This window comes from Heterocephalus glaber, unplaced genomic scaffold (assembly GCF_053883595.1).
Source record: "Heterocephalus glaber isolate CG9 unplaced genomic scaffold, H.glaber_assembly_v1.0 deba00001463, whole genome shotgun sequence".
NCBI lineage: Eukaryota > Metazoa > Chordata > Mammalia > Rodentia > Bathyergidae > Heterocephalus > Heterocephalus glaber.
Window position 1 is genome coordinate 8,471,738 of NW_028258310.1, and position 20,967 is coordinate 8,492,704.

General features: G+C 35.3%; 1 protein-coding gene and 1 pseudogene across 1 annotated transcript in view; one reads left to right on the plus strand and one right to left on the minus strand.

The window, feature by feature from the left end:
* The window catches only part of Chsy3 (chondroitin sulfate synthase 3), a 275,320-nt gene that overhangs the window by 70,053 nt on the left and 184,300 nt on the right, over nucleotides 1-20,967 (plus strand). The window lies entirely within an intron of this gene.
* On the minus strand, nucleotides 18,946-19,468 carry LOC147826654 (ADP-ribosylation factor-like protein 2-binding protein pseudogene; annotated as a pseudogene).

Consider the following 20,967-nt stretch of genomic DNA (forward strand, 5'->3'; position numbering starts at 1 on the left):
TTGAATAGTAAATGACAAGAGGCAAAAATAAATATCCTAGGAGGAATGATCTTCCATTTGGATCACTTCTTTTCATTGGTGTTGAATATATTAGAAAAATTTCTAACTCTTCTAGAACACTTGTGGCTCTTAAGCAATTTCCTTTGATTTATTATTAACTGAAGATGTTATAACTGCTTGTTTCAGATAATTCTTAAAATCTTCCTTTTATACTTATATTGTAACACGATACTTATAAGCAGTAAATTTTTCGGTTGACTGAATCTCTACATACATTTGTTTTAGTGAACTAAGAAATACAATAAAATTAATTTTTAGAAAGTTTAAAATGATATTTGCTTCAAATTGGCTCCTGAAAGAATCAGGTAGTGGTAAGGTGGTGGTAAGGATTGTCATCAAACCCCACTTCTAATTGTATCTTCTAATAATACTCCTTTCTGTGTTTGGTGATAGTCAGCATTGACCTCTGCTGTTTCAGATCAGAAAAATCTATGTATATTTTTGAAGCAAGGAAGACCACTGTGTGTTCTGCCTTTTCTATATGACTTTCATTTTTTTTCTACTGTGTCCTCTGAATGTGTAAATGACCTCACCATTTAGGTAACATGCTAGTTACTGAGTCACTTTCGTGGTGGATAGAAATTGTCATCTTTTCCTTTTACCCCTCAATTTATTTATTTTTTTATTTTGTTGTTGTTGTTGTTGTCATTATTCAGGTCCCTTTAATCCTGAAGGACTCACAGTCTAACACTCCACTACCTGGGTTTTCTCATCTACATTACAAGCCAAACCCTCTTGAATGGGAGACTGCATATAAATACCTCTCAACTTATAACTTTTAAATGAAAAGCCCTTTTCTGACAAGAGGGAAAAGATTAAATATTATCACTGTAAAAACATCTGTAAAAATTTCTTAGAAAAAATCAAGTATATAGCACTCTAGAAAACCAGAATGAAAAATGATAACTATTGGACGATATCTCACTACAGAATGCACAAATAAGAATTACTCCTCTTTGTATATTTATTTTGAAAGAGAAAAAACACATTTGTTATATTTTTAAAAGTAAGGCTTTTATTTAAAGCTATTTTAAAGGTAGTTTAAAGCTAGCTTAGGACATAATTTATGATAAACTTTTAGGATAACTAAGCAGGAATTAGTTTTGTTCACTACTACATCCCTTAGTTCTTAGAAGAGAGACTTAAAAGAGAGACTGGCACAACCTAGGCACTCAATGCTATTGAATGAGTGAATGTATTATGTGATGATATTCTACTAGAACTGTCATTTGTGTTAGTCAATTAACTTTTATTAGACTATCAGGTTAATTAAGTCAAAGATGTAACAATATGGAACTACTGACTTTTTCGGAGACAGTTCTGATCTTTTGTAATAATTATGTAACCCCTACTTGAGATTATAGAAAATGTGTTGCTCCCAAAACACACTTTTCTCATCTGTTTTGTAGTTTTTTATTAGTACTTGTTAATGGAACTCACTGATTTTTCCACAGATGCATACAGCATGCCTTGACCATATCCATCCATCTTTCTCCCCCACCCCCTTGCTCCCATCTCCCTTTTATTTCACGGATCATTTGCTCATTCAGTTGTTTAGTAACAATTTTTTGAGTACATTCTCTAGGTTAGAGTCACAGGACAATAAAATGAAAAAAAGAAGTCTCAGAGATCGAGAAGTTTACAGTAGAACCTGGGCAACAGAGAGCCAGTAAGCTGATATCATAATGGTTTGCAAAAGTACCACAGAAGGACATCCTTCCCAAGGAGATGGTACCTATGCCAGTACTGCAGAGGAGTTATTGTTAACAGATTTAACAATGATACCAGAAAAGTCATTTCAGACAGAATAACAGATGAAAGGTCTGGGGTGAGGAAAAACCAAATAAATTTGGGGGGAGTTGAGAAAACAAGAAGGGTCTAAGGAGGTCAAAGGTCTTTTTATAATTTCAAGGATGGTGACTAAATAATTTAGGTTGAGATATAGCATGATTGAATTTATTTCAGGAAGAACAAGTGACTCAAGCATCACAAAGTTAGGGACTACCAGGATGGAAACAGGCAGGAATCTCTGCCCTTACCTGCTACTCCTGAGAAGCATGATTTGTGTTTTCTGCAATAGCCAAGGACTTATAAGCCATTTTTGCTATAAACCATGACTCTTCACTTAGGCCTGTAGGAGCACAATAGGCAACTAAAACCACAACAAAGCTTGACTTTCATTTTGTCTCCTTAATTACTGTAGTAAATCTTGCATCAAATCTCTTATCTCTTTATAGAGCTATGTTCATCACTTAGGGAGTGATTGTCTAGTTACTGTCTGAACATGATTGATTAGCCCTGAATTTACACGATCTCATTTCCCTTCAAGACTGAGGACACCAAGATATGAACTTTATAGGAGCATTCACCTATACCCAGAAGTTTCCAGCCATTCTCCTAAACCTGTAATCTTCTGGATTCTAGTCATTTGGCAGAGCCTATATGACTGAGACCACCACAGAGAGAGACAGCCCTTTCCTGGGACTAACCATTTCTGGGCCATAAAGTTTTCAGAGCTTAAACAGAGAGATTATGATCAACTGAACCCAAGCCTACCACCTAATACTGCAAAGGGGGCTTGTAGAGTATGTGAGTTACCCAGTCTGAATCCCTGTATCAGTCTGTGGCCCCTCCAGCTACCTACATTGGAAAACTTTCCTATCTTCCATCTAACTTTTCAAAGAAAGCCTTTTTTTTCTCTGTAAATTTGTGCTTTAGTTGTAATTTCCATTTCTAGTAACATAGGGACTCATGCTAACTTCCAGTGGTAGGGTGAGGAAATAATTTGAAGTTGAGACTGGAGTCTAAAGCAAAAATAAGAAAATTTATTAGTAGTCTAGGTAAGAGATGATGTTAGAATGAATTTCTCCAAGAAAATACAGAGTTGAAAGGTGTGAAGATTGATTCAGTGTGGGGGCTGAGAGTATAGAGGGAATCAGAATGACTTCTACATTTCTGTTTTTCTTTTATACTTATTTATATTTGATATTTCAAGCGTGAAATTTCATCAATACATGAATTACCATTTTGGTTCTAGTCATAATGCAGTGATAGTGCTAATATTTTAAAAAGTTTGTTCTGTAACAAATATTATAGTGAAGCTAAATAATATGTATAATGGTGAGATTTGATCAAAAAGCTTCTGAATTTTTCAAAACATCATTTTAACCAATGTTTACAATAACCAGTGTCTGCCATTATTAAAATCATGAAATTGAGGTTCTATAAGAAACACAACTGGGAAGCAGTCATGTAGTACTTTGAAAAGTACATGGACACTCTGTCACTGGATAAAAAGTAGAAATAGGAAGAAAAGGAAAAGAAGGAGGATTCTTGTCTTAAATAGGGATCTTGGGAAGTAGATACTTTGGGTCTTTATATTTAAAAAATGGAAGGAGTAATTTTGTTCACAGAGAGTTGAGAGGAAATGAAGTTGCTTTTTACAGCTGTCTTGGTTGCTGCATTGTAGAGTGTGACTCTGTGTATGGCATAAGGCTGAATTCATCCTTTAATGTAAACTCTTGTTTCTCCATTCAATTCTATCCATGAACCACTGGGGATAGTCAGAGATGAAGAAAGAAATTTTAATAAAGTTGTATTTTAGTTCTCCTTTGAATTTTTTTTCCTGAACAGTTTTCAGAAGTTCAAATAGTGACTGTATAAGTGAGTCTGCTGAAACTGTGATCATTATCTTTCATGATACACAGCTTTGCCAAGGCATACACTTTTCTTTACCTTAAATCGAAACAATACAAGTAAATTAAAATTTGACTAGTGTTCAATAGTATATTACTTTGCCACACTGATTTTCTTGATTAAGCCAATACAGTTTTCATCGAAAATAAGATCTCCTTATTCGTATTTTTATATGAATGTAATATAAATAGATATTAATAAAGAAAATGCAAAAAGCACTATTCTATGAAAAATAAAACAAAATTTCATAACAGAATAATTAGAGAATATCACATTTATTTTAATAATATTTGAATTGTACAAACTTTTAAAAAAGAAATTATGTCATTGAATTATTGATATATTTATTTACTAAAATGCACTGGAGTAAGCTACAAATACAATATTCTTTAACACTTAAAAATTTTTTTCAAGGACCTGAGTTCAATCCCTGGTACCAAAAAAAAAAAATTGTTAAGGTCTCGAACATTTCAGACATTTCTCAGACAATCTAAAAACATTTCACAGTCTTTAGGTTTTCAAATGGCATATTTTTTTTATATCATCCCGGTAAAGCAGGAAAGCAATCTTGGTATGTGGTATTGGCAGTACTATGAGTGGAGGAATTGGATATTTACCAGTTCTGTAGTCCTCTCGTATTGACACATGCTGTGTTTTATGGCTGGTGCAACCATTTGTAGTGTTGTCATCTTTTGTGGATTTGGCTTTCAAGTAGCTGATTTGGCTAAAAATTGTGCTTTAAAGAACAATTTCTAATGGCAACAATCTGGGGTCTACTTGAGGCAACTGTCTAATAAATCTTCAATCGCATCATATTAGAAATGTACTATTCTGAAGCAGTAGTGCTTGGTTTCAAGCCTCATGCATGCCCATTTTTGTTAGAATTGTTTATTTTTATGCGTACATGTTTGCAGTGCCTAATGATTACACTCATCATGAGGAGTTGGTACATGTGAATTATAGATCCTAACTCTTTTTCTTCTCCTCTCCACCCCTTCCCTCTTCTCCCTGCTGTAGGTAGCTAGAGTTCATCCTGCTCAGGGCAGTCCTTCAATTTGCTATCCCCTAACATACCTGAATGGAGTAAATTGTTACAATATAACTTTCCTTTTGGCCAATAATGTCACCCAAAAAATACAAAGCCCTGAGCAGACCACCACCTCTCTCCCACCAGTTATGACACCGCCTCTCTCCTCCTTCCATTTCTTGCTCTCCTTCCCATCTGCCAAAGATCTAGCTCCATTTGCCATGGAAAGCCAAATTTTAAATAAATTCATAGCAGTATTATTAAAATAGACCAAGTAATAACAAACGTTTGTTCAATTATTTTTACATTTTGAGTAATAAACTTTTGCTTAATAGTTTGGCTCTCAAAACACTTCTGAATGCTTTGTTAATATTGTTCCTCATTTTTATTGCAACTCTAGGAAGTGGGTACTTTTATATGCTGTTTCAAATGAGAAATTCAAGCTCAGAAAGTTTAAGTAACTGACTTATGGTAAATTAATGCATGTTGGAATCAGAATTCTAGTTCTAGTAATTAATTCTGATTCCCACACCTACATTATTATTACTATCTGCTCTATTTTGTTTTAAGGATGATTCATCTCCAAAGCATCTCAGTACATTAAATACAAAAAGCAATGCACATACATAAATGTTTCTCTTCCTTCTCTTTCTTTCTGTCTCCTTCCCACTGCTGTCTCTCATTCACATTCTAAATATACAGCACTGGGCTGTATTATTTATTAACATTATTTATTAGACCTTATTTTTAAGCCCGGTCTTGTCACTTGCCAACTACCTTATTTTGAATAAGTTAGTAAACTTCCCTAGGACTCTTTTTCCATCTTAAAAAAAGAGATACTAATACCCTTGTCAGAATGATTTCTGTTTATTTTGTGTCTAGGAAGAACCTAGCCACAAAAGCTGTTGTTATTGTGATTACATTTTTTTTGGTAATTGTCTGCACTAGTACTTTAGGTCACATTGGTGGCTCATTTTCAGGTCTGCTGTTATGGATACACGCAGCCAGTGCTGCCCATTGCTTTATTATCTCTTTAGAGCTGCTGGAATTGCTTGCATAATAGATCTTTTGAGAAACTCTTATTTCATACATCATCTTCATGTACTACCAAAGTGTCCAAGGACCTGATTGGCACATGTTCATATTTTTACCTCTCAGAACCCCAGACTTGTTTGGAAGTATGGGTGTTTATTTTTGCAACATCCTTCAATATTTTTAAATGTTGTAAAACTTAATGCCAGAAATTGTTTCAGCCTTCCAAAAACATTCCAGATTTTTTGATTTGGCTTCTTACTTAGTTTATTGTCAGAGAGGACTTGTTTTAAAAATGCACGGTCAAGTTCTGTTTTAACAAATATCACAAATAAGTTTCATACAGAACAGTTTTTGAGGAGAAGCCTTTCTAAGCTAGGCAAAAATGGCAAAAACATTCCAGGTCTGAGGTCTGCCATGCCTGACACATAGTCACACACATCCACAGGCATATAATTCAGCATCATGGGCGTTCTTTTCTTTATAACATTTGTAATATCGTGACAACTTGTTTACTTATGTGTTTTTCCTACCAAACCTAATAAAAGTAGAGATACTATCTGACTTCTTTTTAATATTCCTAATGCAAAACACAATTCCTGAATATGTAAAAGTGTTTAGAATGAATGAGTGAATCCATTTACAGTGCCAATGTCTGGCTCATGGCACTACTTGAAGTAAATGTTTGTTAGTTTCTTCCCTGTCTCAAATCATCTTTGCAGGAGCATCTGATGATTGAAGGTTCCCATGGGTACATTTCTCAGATTATTCAAAATATATTGTAAAGAAAACTCTGCCGTCTGTTTCACTACTAAGGATGACTCTTTTGAACAAGTTAAAGAAAACCGAAGCGATTCATTTTCTGCACTTACTTTGTTAAAACCAAATACACAAGGCAATACATGACCAATATTTGATACTCATCTCATTTTTCTTCAGACAAGAAACTTACAGCACTAATGCTACACAGTGTTTAATCTGTTTTTCAAGCTCAGTTTTATTTGAAAAGGCTGTCCATGCTTATAGCTTTTAAAAATTAAACACAAGTAATTGTACAATGTGACAAGTAAGTTTTCTTGCCATGTAAGATCTCTTGGCTTCGTAGTTTAAATATACAGCAATTTAGAAGTAAAATATTGAGAAATATTACTCTTATCCTAGCATGTGTATACTTAAGTGAGTAAATGCTCACTGTTAAAACCACTTGTTTGTTTTTCCTCTTAAAAGTATGCTCCTTTCAGATTTTTGTGTATAACACATGAGGATTTTATTTTAACTGTACAGTATTTCACGATTTAAATATAATTACATAAATGTAGTCATTAGTCTAATAATGAGCCTTAAGATTCTTTTCAGTTTTTAATATTTAAAAGCACTTCTACAATAAACATTACTATAATTTATACATATTTCAATATACCTATAGAATTAATTGTTGAATCAAAATGTTAATTTATGCTAAGCGATAAATTTTGCTGAATTTTTCTATACTTTGGTTGCAGCAATTTACACTCATAAGAAGAGTCTGTGAAAATGCCTTTCATGGTAGCTACTGGGTAGTATTGTTTGTGATCCATCTGTAAAATTTTGTTAATCTTAGTGAAAAATGACAAGTCCATTTCAAACTGTTTTAACTTGTATTATTAAGACATGTAAAAGGCTCAAGATCTTTTCATGTAATTGAAATCCATTTGTTTTTCTTTTTGGTTGTGCCCGTTTTTCTTTTGCGGTTCGGAGTCTTTTACTCATTTGTTTTTAGGTCAGTATAAGAATTGGTTCTTTGTATTTCATATGTTGGAAAATTATACTTCAATTTGTTGTTTGGCTTTTTTCTTTTAACTTCACTGTATTTTTTTCAAGCAGAATTTTTAAGTACAAAGTTATTAATCTTTTCTAAACCATTTGTAGTTTTTTGGCTTTCTGAGAAAGAACTTCCTGCTCAAGATGAGATTAAGCAGTATGTCATTTTATTCTAAAAATTTTTAGGCTTTTAAGGTTTAAACCCTTGATCCATCTGGAACTTATTTTGTTGGAAGGATGAGGTGGAATACAGCTTTTCTTTTTGTTTTCTGCATGTGGTTAACCAGTCACTATTTGTTGATTAATCTATCTTTCCCCCCTAATTTAAGGTAGAACCCTCATCATAAATACAATTTCCATGTACATTTGCACTCAAGATGAAGTAAAAAGAAAAAAGAAAAAAAACGAGGCTATGATTCAAAATAATGTTATCTCATTGGGTCTTTTCATTTGCAGTTAGGAAGAAGGGGCTCAGAGAGGACTATGCCAGTCACAGGATAGAGACAACATTTATACCTTATGCTGTCATGAGGGTATGCCTTACAATGAGAACTGAGATCCCAGACAAGTCTTGGCCAGCTGATGATAATGGCGTGTCTGTTGGAGTGTCCGTCTTTCTTCTCTTGGACTTCCTGAGAAAAGTACTGATTATGTTAGAGATGTAGGCGGAGAAGTCACTCCAGCAATTATCAGAGTGCCCAATTTTTCCTAACAGCCCTTCTCATTCTCAGACCCTCCCTTTCCCTATAGTCTCACTTTGCCCTGTTGTCTCCCTCACTCCCATTGCCTGCAATTCTTTGTTTTGTTTTGTTTAACACATCAGGCTTTCCTGCTTTTAAAAATGTACCACTAGTTGTAATAGTTTGTCTTCATCATTTGGGAAAGATGACTTTGAAATAAAATTTAAAATACTCTACATAATAATGTTTTAAGTTAAAAATCATGAAGCTGCACAATATATGTGATAGCATAAATAATATAGTAAGTGAATACCTTTGTAAAAATACCTGAGAATTAGGATACCACAGGAGGCAAGAAATCCACTTGTTCCTCTTTTGATTCCATCCCTATTTCATCATCATTTACAGAGCTGAAATCCCTTCTTGCCTAGAGATTTGTATTGAATTCTTTCATCGTGTTTCAGAAAAAGCTAAATGTGAACAGTGGTGAAAATACTTTTATGAAAATAATTATCATATTTAATACGGAAATCAATATGGAGATTCCTAAAAAAGCTAAAACTAGAAATTTTATTCAACCCAGCTATTCTACTTCTAGGTATCTTCCCCAAAGAGTTAATGGCATCATGTTAAGGTGATACATGGACACTCATAGCAGCACAACTCTTAATCACTAAATTACGAAAGTGGCCTATAGGTCCACCAATAGATAAATATTTAAAGAAAATGTGGTATTTTTACCCAATGGAGTACTACTTTGCTACAAAGAAAGATATATTTGATTCACTTGTGGAAAAATGAAGGCGCCTTGAGACCATAATGTTAAATTAAATGAATTGGACACACTAGCTTAAATATCACATGGTTTCTCATATATGAGAAACCAAAAGAGTAAGTAAATTGAAGAACAAAATAATAGACAGATAATAGGAAGCAAGGAGATAGATCTTTTGCAAAAGAGAAAGTGATCAAGAGCTGGAGAGAGGAGGGAAGGAGAGAAGAAGGGGTGAAAAAATAATTATGTAGATGTGTTATGTACTTGTGCCAACTTCCCACCCTGAATGTACTGCACATGTGTCCTCATAAAAATTAAAAAGAATTCATAACTAGGAAGATTGACATTGTTTTTATAGATGATTATGTTACTTTTTATGGAAGGTGAAGATATAGTATGTTTTTCCTTTTCTTAGAAAGCATCTTGGATTTTGGTGTAAAATTTTGAAAGGATGCACTATAACATTTGATAACATACAAAGAGAAAGGTAGAGTGAGAGTAATTTTTACTGCCAGTAATGGGAGAATTAATGGCTAGAATTATGTCTGATTTTAAATTTCATCAATACAGATTTATGTCTTATTAAAAAATCTACTGCATTGATTAATTTTTAAAGATCCTTCTAGCATGGTTTTAAATTCAGGTATATTATGTCTCTACCAATGAGGATTTCATTAAGTATCTTCTCTGTATATTTCTCTTGTAACTATAAAAAGTTGATAACTGGATTACAAACTGTAGTAGAAGGCAGTACACTTCTTCCCTTCTTTTTGACGTGTGTCCTGAGTAATTAGGCCAGGGGCTTCACCTCTCAGAATCTAGGCTCCTAGAAAGTTGGATCCATACTCAAGAAAGAGAAGTCCTGATAACAATTCAAAAAATTGTAAAAGTAGGGTCTTGCTGTAATCCTCTCTGTTTTCAGATTTCTCTTTTCTCTACTTTTTCTTCTCCACTTTTACATTTAAGTAGCCCTTTGGAAAATTGCAGATGGTGGAGGTGTAGCCCTTAGCACCTTGACATCTCTCTGCATCTGTGGCAGAGATTGGGAGCAGGGTCTAGTGAAGGGTTTGAGATGGGAACCATGATCAACAGCTTTCTGCCCTCCCCCCCACACACACACACACCAGGCCTTTGAGTGTATCCTCCCCCTCTTTGCATTTATTCCTTAAGAATAGTACTACGTGAGCATTTTGTAAGAATTTATTGCTTTTAGTTAGGGACAGGTGATGTATAGACAGTACAATTATTTCATGAAAACAAAAAACATTATTTTTAAAAGATCTTGAGGCTCCTAAAATTGCTATTTTAAAAATTCTGAATAGGACCTCACTAATGTAGTATCCTTGAGTCTACATTGAGAATGCAAAAGCCTATATTCTTGTAATTAACATTCAGATATTTAATCCTCTGACAGAATCATGTGTACACCAAAAGAGAAAAAAAAAAGATGTTACAAGACAGTTACTTAAAATTCTGCCCAGTTTCTTTTAAGGTACTGATGTGTAGGAGAGTGCTTATATTTACAACCAAGTTACTCCTTAAGCCCCCATCCTATGTTCTTTTTGAATCATGACTTTAGTACAGTAGTAGATAAAATTCTACTACTGTATGTGAAAATGGTGCCCAGTCGCTTCCTGCTGTGTCTCAAAATGTTATTCCTTAGGAGAATCATCTTGGTACAGGGTTCAAGACAAATTCTATGAAGATTTCTCATAGGGGGAATGGGTTTTATAGTGGTGGGGGCTCAGCAAGAGAAGAGAGGACATGGGAGTCACCGATCTCCCCTCATCTCACAGAGAAAGGTGATATGGCCTGGGTATGTCTGGGCCCAGGCCACTAGTGGGTGAGACACAGGAGGTAATGTCTACCTGGCAGCCCTGTGTGAGGATGCCAGATGTTTAAAAACCTTGTCTCTTGCCAGGAGACACGGGACGCCCACCAGCTGGCTTATTATTCAGGCACCCAGAATACAGTCCCAAGCCTCATATAACAATGAAAGAGCCACTTTGAGCAAATGTAGTTTTGAGGAGACTGTATCTAAAGAGACACAAAAAGAATAGTTAATAGTTAGAACCTGAGATGCTCTTTAAGTCTTTCTTTCCTTTTTGTGGGAGAACAGTGACAAAGGGGTTAGGGAGTTTATTATTTTAAACCACATAGTCCACCTCAATTGCTGTGCTTCAAATGGCTCTATAAAATGTTTTCATTTCTTTGTTTCTGAATGACTGTTCCTGCTTGCCATTTTAAAAACTTCCTGTGTCCAGTGCATTTCCTTGGGTTGCTTTGCACATGAGTGTTATCAGGACTTCTCAGGTGACTTTCCCACTCAAACTGATTTGTTCTAAGCTGTCCTTCAACAGCTGCAGATCAGATGTGCCTGTTGTCATAAACGTGTCCTCGTTTTCAATGTTGCTGATAGGGTTGTTGCTAATTAAATTGTTAGGACTCTGGATGGGGTATCAATGACAGTTCAGGTTCTTGCTATCAAAACCATAATGTGGTTGGGAGCATTATTATTCAGGTAATGAGTTTTTCATGAGGTACGCTGCTATGCTGTAATGGAATTTGCTGGTACTTAGAAAGGATATTTAGCTCTGGGGCTCCTTTCGATAGATGGGAGGCTTTCAAAGGAGTGATCCTTTTAGCTTCTTGTGGGGTTTCTGATTGCTAAAGTGCTGTTTCAGACTCGAGGCTGATACATTATCTACCTAAATGGTGAACTGATTTGCAAACAATTTTACTCCTAAGCCATGTGGTAGGGATGTGTCCCTGTGGTAGGGCACCAGGCTCAAATTATGCTCGGTGAAAGGCAGTGTTGGGTTCCTCCAGGACACGGGTGAGAATGGAGAGGAGTCTGTCCTTTTCATGGCTGCTGGTGTAGGTGTTCAGGACACAAGCTGAGAAGGCTAGAACAAGAAGCGTAAAACAATATTTAACTTTCAAAAAATAAGAAAGCAGAACAAAACAACTATCTCAGTGTGCAAGAGGAGTGAGATTTTAAAGTTCTTGCCTGGACAGTTTGAGACTTTGTAATTTCACTAGAATGTTTTATAGCAAACAAAACTAAATGTATGATTGCAAAGCTGGCTTATGAACCTTGAACACCTCAGAGTTGAGTTCTACCTTACATTTGTGGGGAAATTACCTACTGAGATGTCATGAGTTAAGTTCTACCATATCTTTTAGAATTCTGATATTTCAAACACCATAGATATTTATTTATTTTTAAATTATGCCTAAATATTTGCCTGTTTGTCCTGTTTTTACTTGTTAACAATATCTGCTTGAAGGCAAAAATATAAGATTGAGGGTTAGTTTAGAAATGAGAAGCTCTAAAAATAGTCTAGGTTTAAAATTGGTATTTGGGGATTGCTGTGGTTCTGAGTTTTTTTTTTTTGTTTTTTTTTTTGGTACCGGGGATCAAACTCTGATCCTTGTGCTTGCGCAGCAGGTGGTGAAACCACTGAGCTAAATCCCTGGCCCTCTGAGTTCTTTTTTTAATTCTAGAAGAGGATAATTTTAAAAGTGAATATTCATAAATGACTGAAATATTGTTCAGGAGGGAAATAGTTTTTACAAGACTGGAAGATAATGAAGTAGGTTTGGAATAGACTTGTCATTTTAAAATTATATTTATGCATGTTTTAATTTATTTTCATCATTGCCTGATATCATTATAATCTCAAATTCATTTGGGTGCAGAAAATTTTTGTTATATTAAGTAAATTTATTCTATTATATGAAATAAAGTGATAGATTAAGTGAATATTATTTAAATGTTATTCAAAAACATGATGATTTCTGTGTGTTTAACAGTGTATAATTTGAGAATTCTATTTCAAAAGCATGGATTTAAATTCAACATATCAAAGTTTCTTGAGATGTTATAAAGTTCAGTTTGGAAAAAATGCCTACAACTGAGATTTTTAAAGTCACTCTTTTAAAAATAAGCTATATTATAAGTGTCAAGTAAAAATAAAAATAACTTTAAGTCCCTTCTGTGATATACATTGTTGTATTTGACTCAATACAATAACTGAATTTCAGCTTAACTTCACTTTATTATTCTGAACATATTGTGAAGTTTAATAGATTATGGTGCTGAGGAATTACTTTTTTCTTTTTTTTTCATTTCATATCTAAGGGAAATTCCAATAAAATTTCAAGTTAATGTACTTGCAAAAGACAACTACAGGGATTGTGGTTATAGCTCAGTGGCAAAGTAGTTTTTTTAACATACATGAAGTCTTGGATTAAATATCAATATAATTTTTATTTTCATATTTACAGTAAGGGAATAATGAAAAACTTCTGACCTAAGGACCCTAGTACTCTGTTTCAAATTTTAAATGTGGTTAGCTCTGAAATATTCAATTGAAAGAGGGAAGTTATCAGACATATAATTCCATGAACAATTTCTGCCTGTCTATAAAATACATTCATTAATGGGTTTGCTCTTTTTACTTTCATTGTGCTATAAAACAACTATTTATTGTTCCCATAGTCTGTTTAAAGTATTGCTAAAGATAATAGGAATCCCAAAGCCCTAAGATATGGAACTTAAGCTACTGAGTGAATTGTACATGAAAAGATAGACAAGCCACAGAATCACGTCAATATGTGTCAAATGTTTGTCCTGAACTTAACAATGGAGGGCATTTAGGTCACTGGAGTCAGGGTAGTTGATGAACTTCGAATTGTTAAATTATACTTGGAGACAACCTTTTTTCAGCAAGAACAAGGAAGAACATTTTCTAAGCAGTGTAAATTTAGGTAAAGTTGCAGACTTAGGAATGCTCCAGGAGTATTTAGAATATGGCTGGAGTGTTAGGGCTCAGAAAGCGGCAAACCTGGTGTGGAAGAGAACAGATTCTGTAGTGCAGCCAAGAGATTGGAGTTGAGGGTCAGGCGGCAGAGTTTGTGCTTCATAGCTCCTGAAGGTCTTTGAGCTGAGGGTGATGAGAGCCAGCTGTGTCAGAGGATCAGAGAGAGTAAGCCCAGTGAGGATTTGAGTTGGGGTGACGTGCTTTAAACTGCTTCATGAAAATTACAGTTTGTACTACATATTTTCCTTGCCAGAGTTCATAATAATAAAATGTTTTATTTCTAGATGCAGTATTGGATTATTCAGGAGGCAAATGAAGCACAGGTTTAGTACACTGGACAAACCAGGTGCCTCTCAATAATATCATGTGAGAGAATTTGATAAGCCACTGAAGCAATCATTAATGGAAAAAGCCAGAACTTTATAATCTTCAAATTTTAAGATTTTTATTGTCAATTATATATGTGACTGGGGTATATTTTAAGTGCTCAGGACTTTTAAAGAGAGTATCTAGTCCTGTGCAGATATAATCTATAATAAGGAGTCCTCTAGGCTGTAGAGTGTTTGATAGCAGTTGACTCTGAAAAAACTAGGTATCAGTGGCTTTGAACATTAGTGTCACCTTAATTACCTGGGCATCTTGTTAAAGTGCAGCTTCTGAATTCAGATAGTCTGGAATGAATCTAGACAGTGTGCATTTCTAATATCTTCCCAGGTGACACCTCAGATGTGTGTCCTTGTATTACTCTGAAAATAACAGAAAGAAATTTCAACAAGCTGTTCTCTTAACGAACATGAACAACTTGCACCATGTTGTTATGTATTTGTTTACATTTCAATGCTAAGATTCTATCCAATATCTTTAAATACTATAAAGGATTTAAGATTCTCATACTTTTTTTTTCATGTTGCTTTAATAATCTCTGCTGTAAAGGATAAAAAGTTTTAAAAGAGATCATTGTCTTCAAGAAATTTCCATTTAAAAGGGAAGATAAGGTATAAAATTAAGGCATAAGACTTGAGATTTTAAGATAAGTGGTGTCCGTAGTGATCAGCTAAAGCGATATAGCCCAGCTGATGATTTTGTTAACCCATCATTTTAGAATATTAATAATGATAATAATAATATTCAAGGAAAGAAAGGGACTTGGGATGCCTGAAGTATAGAGGTGGAGTATTTGCTAGACATGACATAAAAATAATATATTAATCCTAGAATTTCAGCTTGGATTTTGTTCTTGGGGCACCATCTACTAGAGGCTTTGGAGACTGGTGAGGATATGGGAAAGAGGTGCTGGTAGAGAGAGGATAGAAAGACGGTGACTGAGACATACATCAGGAAGGTGGATCTCCACATAGGCATCATGCAGTAATACTGATGAGGATTTGAGGACAATGGAGTCATTTAGGAGTCTCTGTAGTCATCCAACCATGAGGTGAGGAGGAGGACAGTGGTTTTGAGAGTTGAAAGACTGATATAAGCCAGATTTATGAAGGTTTTACTTCATAATAGTTCCTTCCTTCCCTCTCCACCTCCCTCTCTCCCTCCATATTCACTCTCTGCCTCTCTCCCTCTCCCTCTCTCCCTCTCTCTTTCTCTCTCACATACATACACACACACACACACACACACACACACACACACACACACACACACCCCTCTTTCCTTCCCTCACTCCCTGCTTCCCTCCCTCCCCACTTTTTTCCCTTTCTATCTTTAAAGACAGGGTCTTACTATCTTTGTAGCCCAGGCTGGCCTCAAAATCCTGGCAGTCCTTTGGCTTCATGCTCCTGATTACTGGTATTACAGGTGTGTGCCACCATGCCCAGCCATATTAGTTCTTGTGTAGTGCTTTGAAGTTCTTTAAGGAAAAGAATAGAGATGGTGGAGTCTTCCCCTGTGTGTTTTGTCATTTTGCTATGCAGGTGCAGAAGTTTGAGGGTGCAAGGCCAAGGTTTCCCGTATTGCTTGTCTCCAGGTATTCTGGGTGGTTAGCATCCTGCTGCTTTTTCCCTATTCTAAACTTAAAGTGCTCTAACAAGCTAGTCTCTCCATTTGCCGGGGGCATTGCCTTGTCATTAACGTTATTATGCCTCCCTAGAAGGTCTTTAACATTCTGCAGACACTAGAGGGGGAAACAATGGCGTTCTGAGGGTGCTGGAAAATAAAAAAAAAGAAAAGGTTGCTTGATCAAACTGATCTCCTGAGAAGCCTTTACTATACTATTTTTGCCAGTGAAGCAGTTTATCAAGCTTTCAAAACTTTTTAATCAAAATTTCTCTCCATCTCCTTTCCTTGTAAGCAATGTTTATTTACATTTACTTTCTTATTACTTTTTCTAGACAAATTAAATGCTAACATGGTCAACTAAAATTTTAACATTGTTCTATAGTCAATCTTTTGTAGAATAGAAAGCTTACTAAAACATAGCTTTTAAATGTATTTAAATAAACCATTATGAAGGTATTAAGCAATGATATTAAGTGGATTTAACATAAGAACTCCAGAAAGTAATGAGAGCTCTATTTTCATTTGCTTTTATGATATCTCTAGAAGATGAGAAACTAACCCATAACCTTCTTGAAACCTCTTTGAACAAGGAAGCTTGCTCTCGTGATGAAGATGTTGAAGGACGAGGGCTTCCTGTGTGGTTACTGCTTTTTCCTCTTAGGTAGCTCAGAAGTCTCAGGCCAGTGCCTGCTGTGTGTCTCCAGTGTCAGGAGAGAATTGCCTCTGACAAGGATCAAAGTAGATCACAGAGGAACACCCTCAAGTCGTTTAGCTTCTTAAGAGACAGATCTCTCATAGCTCAATTCTTCTGTTTTTTCTATTTAAAGGGAGAATTTAATTTTTATTTAATGGGAAAATGTTTTTCTATTGAAAGGGAGAATACAAAAAAAATTACATCAACTTAGTGGAAACACAGTAAGTTGTTATTTGCCAAATAAACCACTACATCTCTTACCCAGATAGACATCTCCTGGCCTTTTAACAAGTATCTAGAAATATTGGTGCTTAAAGTAAAAAAAAAATAAACAAAACAAAAAACAAAAAAAAAACCCAGCCATACATCTCTAACTACTTAGCATCTTTAATAATTAACTGTGAAATAAGCCTGGTAATTGAGACAATAAATACTTTTGCACTACTCTGGTTCTGATTCCACCTATGCTTTGTCTGATCTTCTATAGCTTAGTATTTTCTCATTATGAAGAATTTTGTGATGATTATATTAAGTCAAACAGATTTCTTAGAGTTTTATTATTTATCAAGTGGTTTGATACCTTAGGAATTGGCCAGCTTTGTTGATTTTTTTCTGGGTCTATCTTATATCTTACAGAATTTTTCCCTAAAATGTGTTATATTCATATTTAAATAACTATTTTGTATCTATTTGTTGAAGAAAAATTGCTCTTATAATTATCATCACCATGGCAATATTTTTAGGCCTTAACATATATTCTAAAACAGTTGGATGAAATTGGACATTTTCAAAAATTGCTTCAGTATGTTAGCATTTAACTTGTCTAAAGGAAGTAATAAGTAAATGTGAATATTGTTCAAAAGGAAGGAAGATGGACTGAGATTTCCACAAAATGAGATTTTTCTTGAAATTCTGAAATTCCATATATTCCAAAACAAGTCATTTTCTCCATTCTCTTTCTTCTCGTTTCTTTTCTTGCACATTCTTTAGCTCTAGGATTGGCAAAATCAACTACCCATTCATTCAGCAGAGACACCTGGGTAGTCATCCTTTGCCTCCTGCTACTCCTTCATCCCCTATAATTATCCATTATTATGGTAGGTCTTATCTCTTAATATCTCCTGATTTCATCACTTCATCTCTGTCCCTGTCTTCAGGGTTGGCTCCCCTGTTTCTTAGTTCAAGCCTTTATTCCTTTATACTTAGACCATTACATTGTCCACCTAATTAAGTCCCCGGAGTTCTATCTGAATGGTCCTTAGATAGTCTTACCTCATAGAATAACAGTTGTCTTTTCCTGGTAGAATATCTCTCCGTTTTTTTAATGCAAAATGCCTCAAATTTTATTCATGATGCAAAAGTAAGCAATACATTATTACAGAAAAAATGCAGAGCTCATAGCTTATCCTTTAAAACCAGAATAGCCAAGTAAAATGAAAAGTAGTACAGATCCTTAGTTTTACTATTAAAAAATGAAATCAAACATACACATTAAGAATTAAACTTTTTTTCTTCTTTCTAGAGATGCAACAAACATGTTTCGAGGTTGATAATGGTCTACCAAACATTGTACTGAGTCAAAGATGACCAGCAGAGTGCCCACTGCCCCCATGCATGCTGAGCTGCACAGGGGAACACCATCTTGGCAGGAAAGGTTTGGACAGAAAGAAGATATTCCCATCTCTACCTACCCCAACAGAAACCCAACAAAGTGGCTTATACTGAAGAGATTTTAAGCAAATGTGTAGAAACACACTTAACATGCTATAATAGCAGAATAGTCTACTATGATAGCAGGGTAGCTTTAGTCTCTTTGCAGCACACACATCCATTCGCGGGTGCCAGTACAGCAGGTACACCAACATGGAAAGCATTTTTATTTTCTCTGCATGGACAACTAAAGAGCACACAGCGTATAATACTTCGGTCTTTCAGTGGGTGATCGTAGATGTTCCAAGGATATACCCACGGGGCTATCCTGAGTATTCATCTATAAAAATATTTTCTTGAGAATAATGTTTTAAAGAGACTGACAGCCACATCTGCAGGCACGCTGGTGGAGCCCCATGTGGAAGGCTTGGAGTGGCCCTGCTCCAGAGGAGCCTGACTCAGAAGCACCTGAGCCAGGTGTCCACACAGCAGTCACAGTAAAATTACTAAATACAAGAATGTGATTCAGGAGAAATGGGGCCAGGAAAGCCAGGCCATGCTTTTGACCCATCAATACTTAACCTGAATGAAGGGCTGCAGAGTAATCAATCTTTCCAAGATGCATTCTTCTGTTGTCATCAGCCAAAGTCTCTCTGAGCCTCTTGGGCGGATGACATCTAGAATGACCCCATTCATTACATAGTGTAGTGGCACAGATTGTTCTGGGAAGCTGGCACACGAGACAATCTGGAAAATGATGTCACCACTAAGCGACTACTTAAATACAGACCCCGGACTTCCTTTTCAGCTCTGTAGTCCAGGAACATTTCTTTAAAATCTAGAAAATCTGTAAATGTGAGCAGCATGTCGAAGATGTTGCCAGCCACTTCATCTTTATGGTGCTGTGAAAGCCTAGGATCCCTCCAGCAGCTGCTCCACAATTACTTTTCCACTAGAGAAACATGTTCATTAAAAATGAGTGTGTGGATGAGTTTATTCTTCCCTGGGTCTTCAAACTCCTGGCAGTACTTGTCTGTGAAATTTCTCTGTAATAGCTGGAACTCATCCGTGATAATGTCCTGTAAATGTCCAACAACAGCATCAAATTCTGCATCAGAGGCAGAGGAGAAGGACAACACCAAATTATCCTCCTCTAGGGTGTCCATCAGAGCAGAGCTGCATCTACCTGTTCAGTGACTGGGTCCCGGGCCTCTTACAACTTCCACAACTCGGGCCCATCCTCAGCTGAACTTCATGGAACTCATCCCTGCCATTTACACTTCCCCATGTCTTTTCACGGTGCCTTCAGGCCATCTTTACTCATCCAGGATCATTGTATCCAAGTCATTTGAGATACATATTAAAAATGCCAGACATATAGAATCAGACATTCTGGGGAGAAATACATGCAGAATCTGAAATTTTGAGGATAAACCCTCAGAACCTGCACCTTTTCACCAAAAGCTCATTTACATCTGAAGACTTTCACCTAAGCAGTGACTTCTTGGCTAGTGAAGTTTTTGTGCCATTACCCTGAAAAGCCTTTTTTTATCTGATTAAGCTCCTTACCCTGCCCTCACTCACTCCTTCCAGATGCTTCAAGTCTGTGCTCATATTTCTCTGTGTGTGTGTTTATGTGTATTATTTCCCCATATTAAGCAGAATATGAAGAAAAGATCAAGGTTCCATTGATGTAATTAAAACAGGAATTGAATTATAAATAAAAATATCAGTAATTTAATAATCTCTCCAACATTACTTCTTAGGTATTATTACTATCCAGGGGATATGGTATATCTAATTCCTTTTGTCCCATAGTATTTCCAGTTATTTAATTTTTTCTTTTCATATGTATTATATTTACAGTGAAGACAATGAGATATCTCCAGTATTTGGGGTAGCAAAGATATATATTTGCCTTACAAGTAAACGAATGAAAGCCTTTACCTGCTGAGCTTGTAAAACTTGTAAGTGAGGCTTGTATTTATTTGTTGTTATATTACCGCTATATATGTAGCTTCTCACATATTTTATTATATACGTAAAGTGATGGGTTTAGTTAATAACTCTTGTTTTGATTAACAACTCCAATAAGCAGATACTAACATTTTGTGTATAGTTTTACTTAAGGGGTCATAGTTATTGTATTAAGCAACTGTTGTTTCTATGCCTACACTTGTGATTGTTTTGCTGCCCTTCCTACCATCATAAATAATGTGGATAATAATAAAACCTAACTAGCAATATGGGAGGAATTTTTAAATTATTAATATTTTTATTTATAATTGAATACCTGTTTCAACTACATCAGTGAAACTTGATCTTTTGTTCATATTCTGCTTAATATGGGAAAGGAATACACACAAATACACACACACACACATATCACTTTGCCTGTCAGTTTCCATGGTAATAGAGTTTTCTATTTATTTAACCAGGAAAGAATTGTACCACAAGCTGGTCTTTTCTACACACACACACACACACACACACAAACTCACAAATACCACAAAGATTATTCTGCCAAATTTTGCAAAAATTTGAAAAAAATTTTAATACTCCTTTCTGCTTCAGTTATTTTGTCTTACTCGTTGTTTTCCTTATCAGAAAAAGATAAACACTATGTAAGTTCATGTGTAAGATAAATCTTTAGAAAATGAGGAAGGAGCAAATTTGTCATATTTTCAAAACTTGTTTAGCTTTCAGAGTTGTCAGGA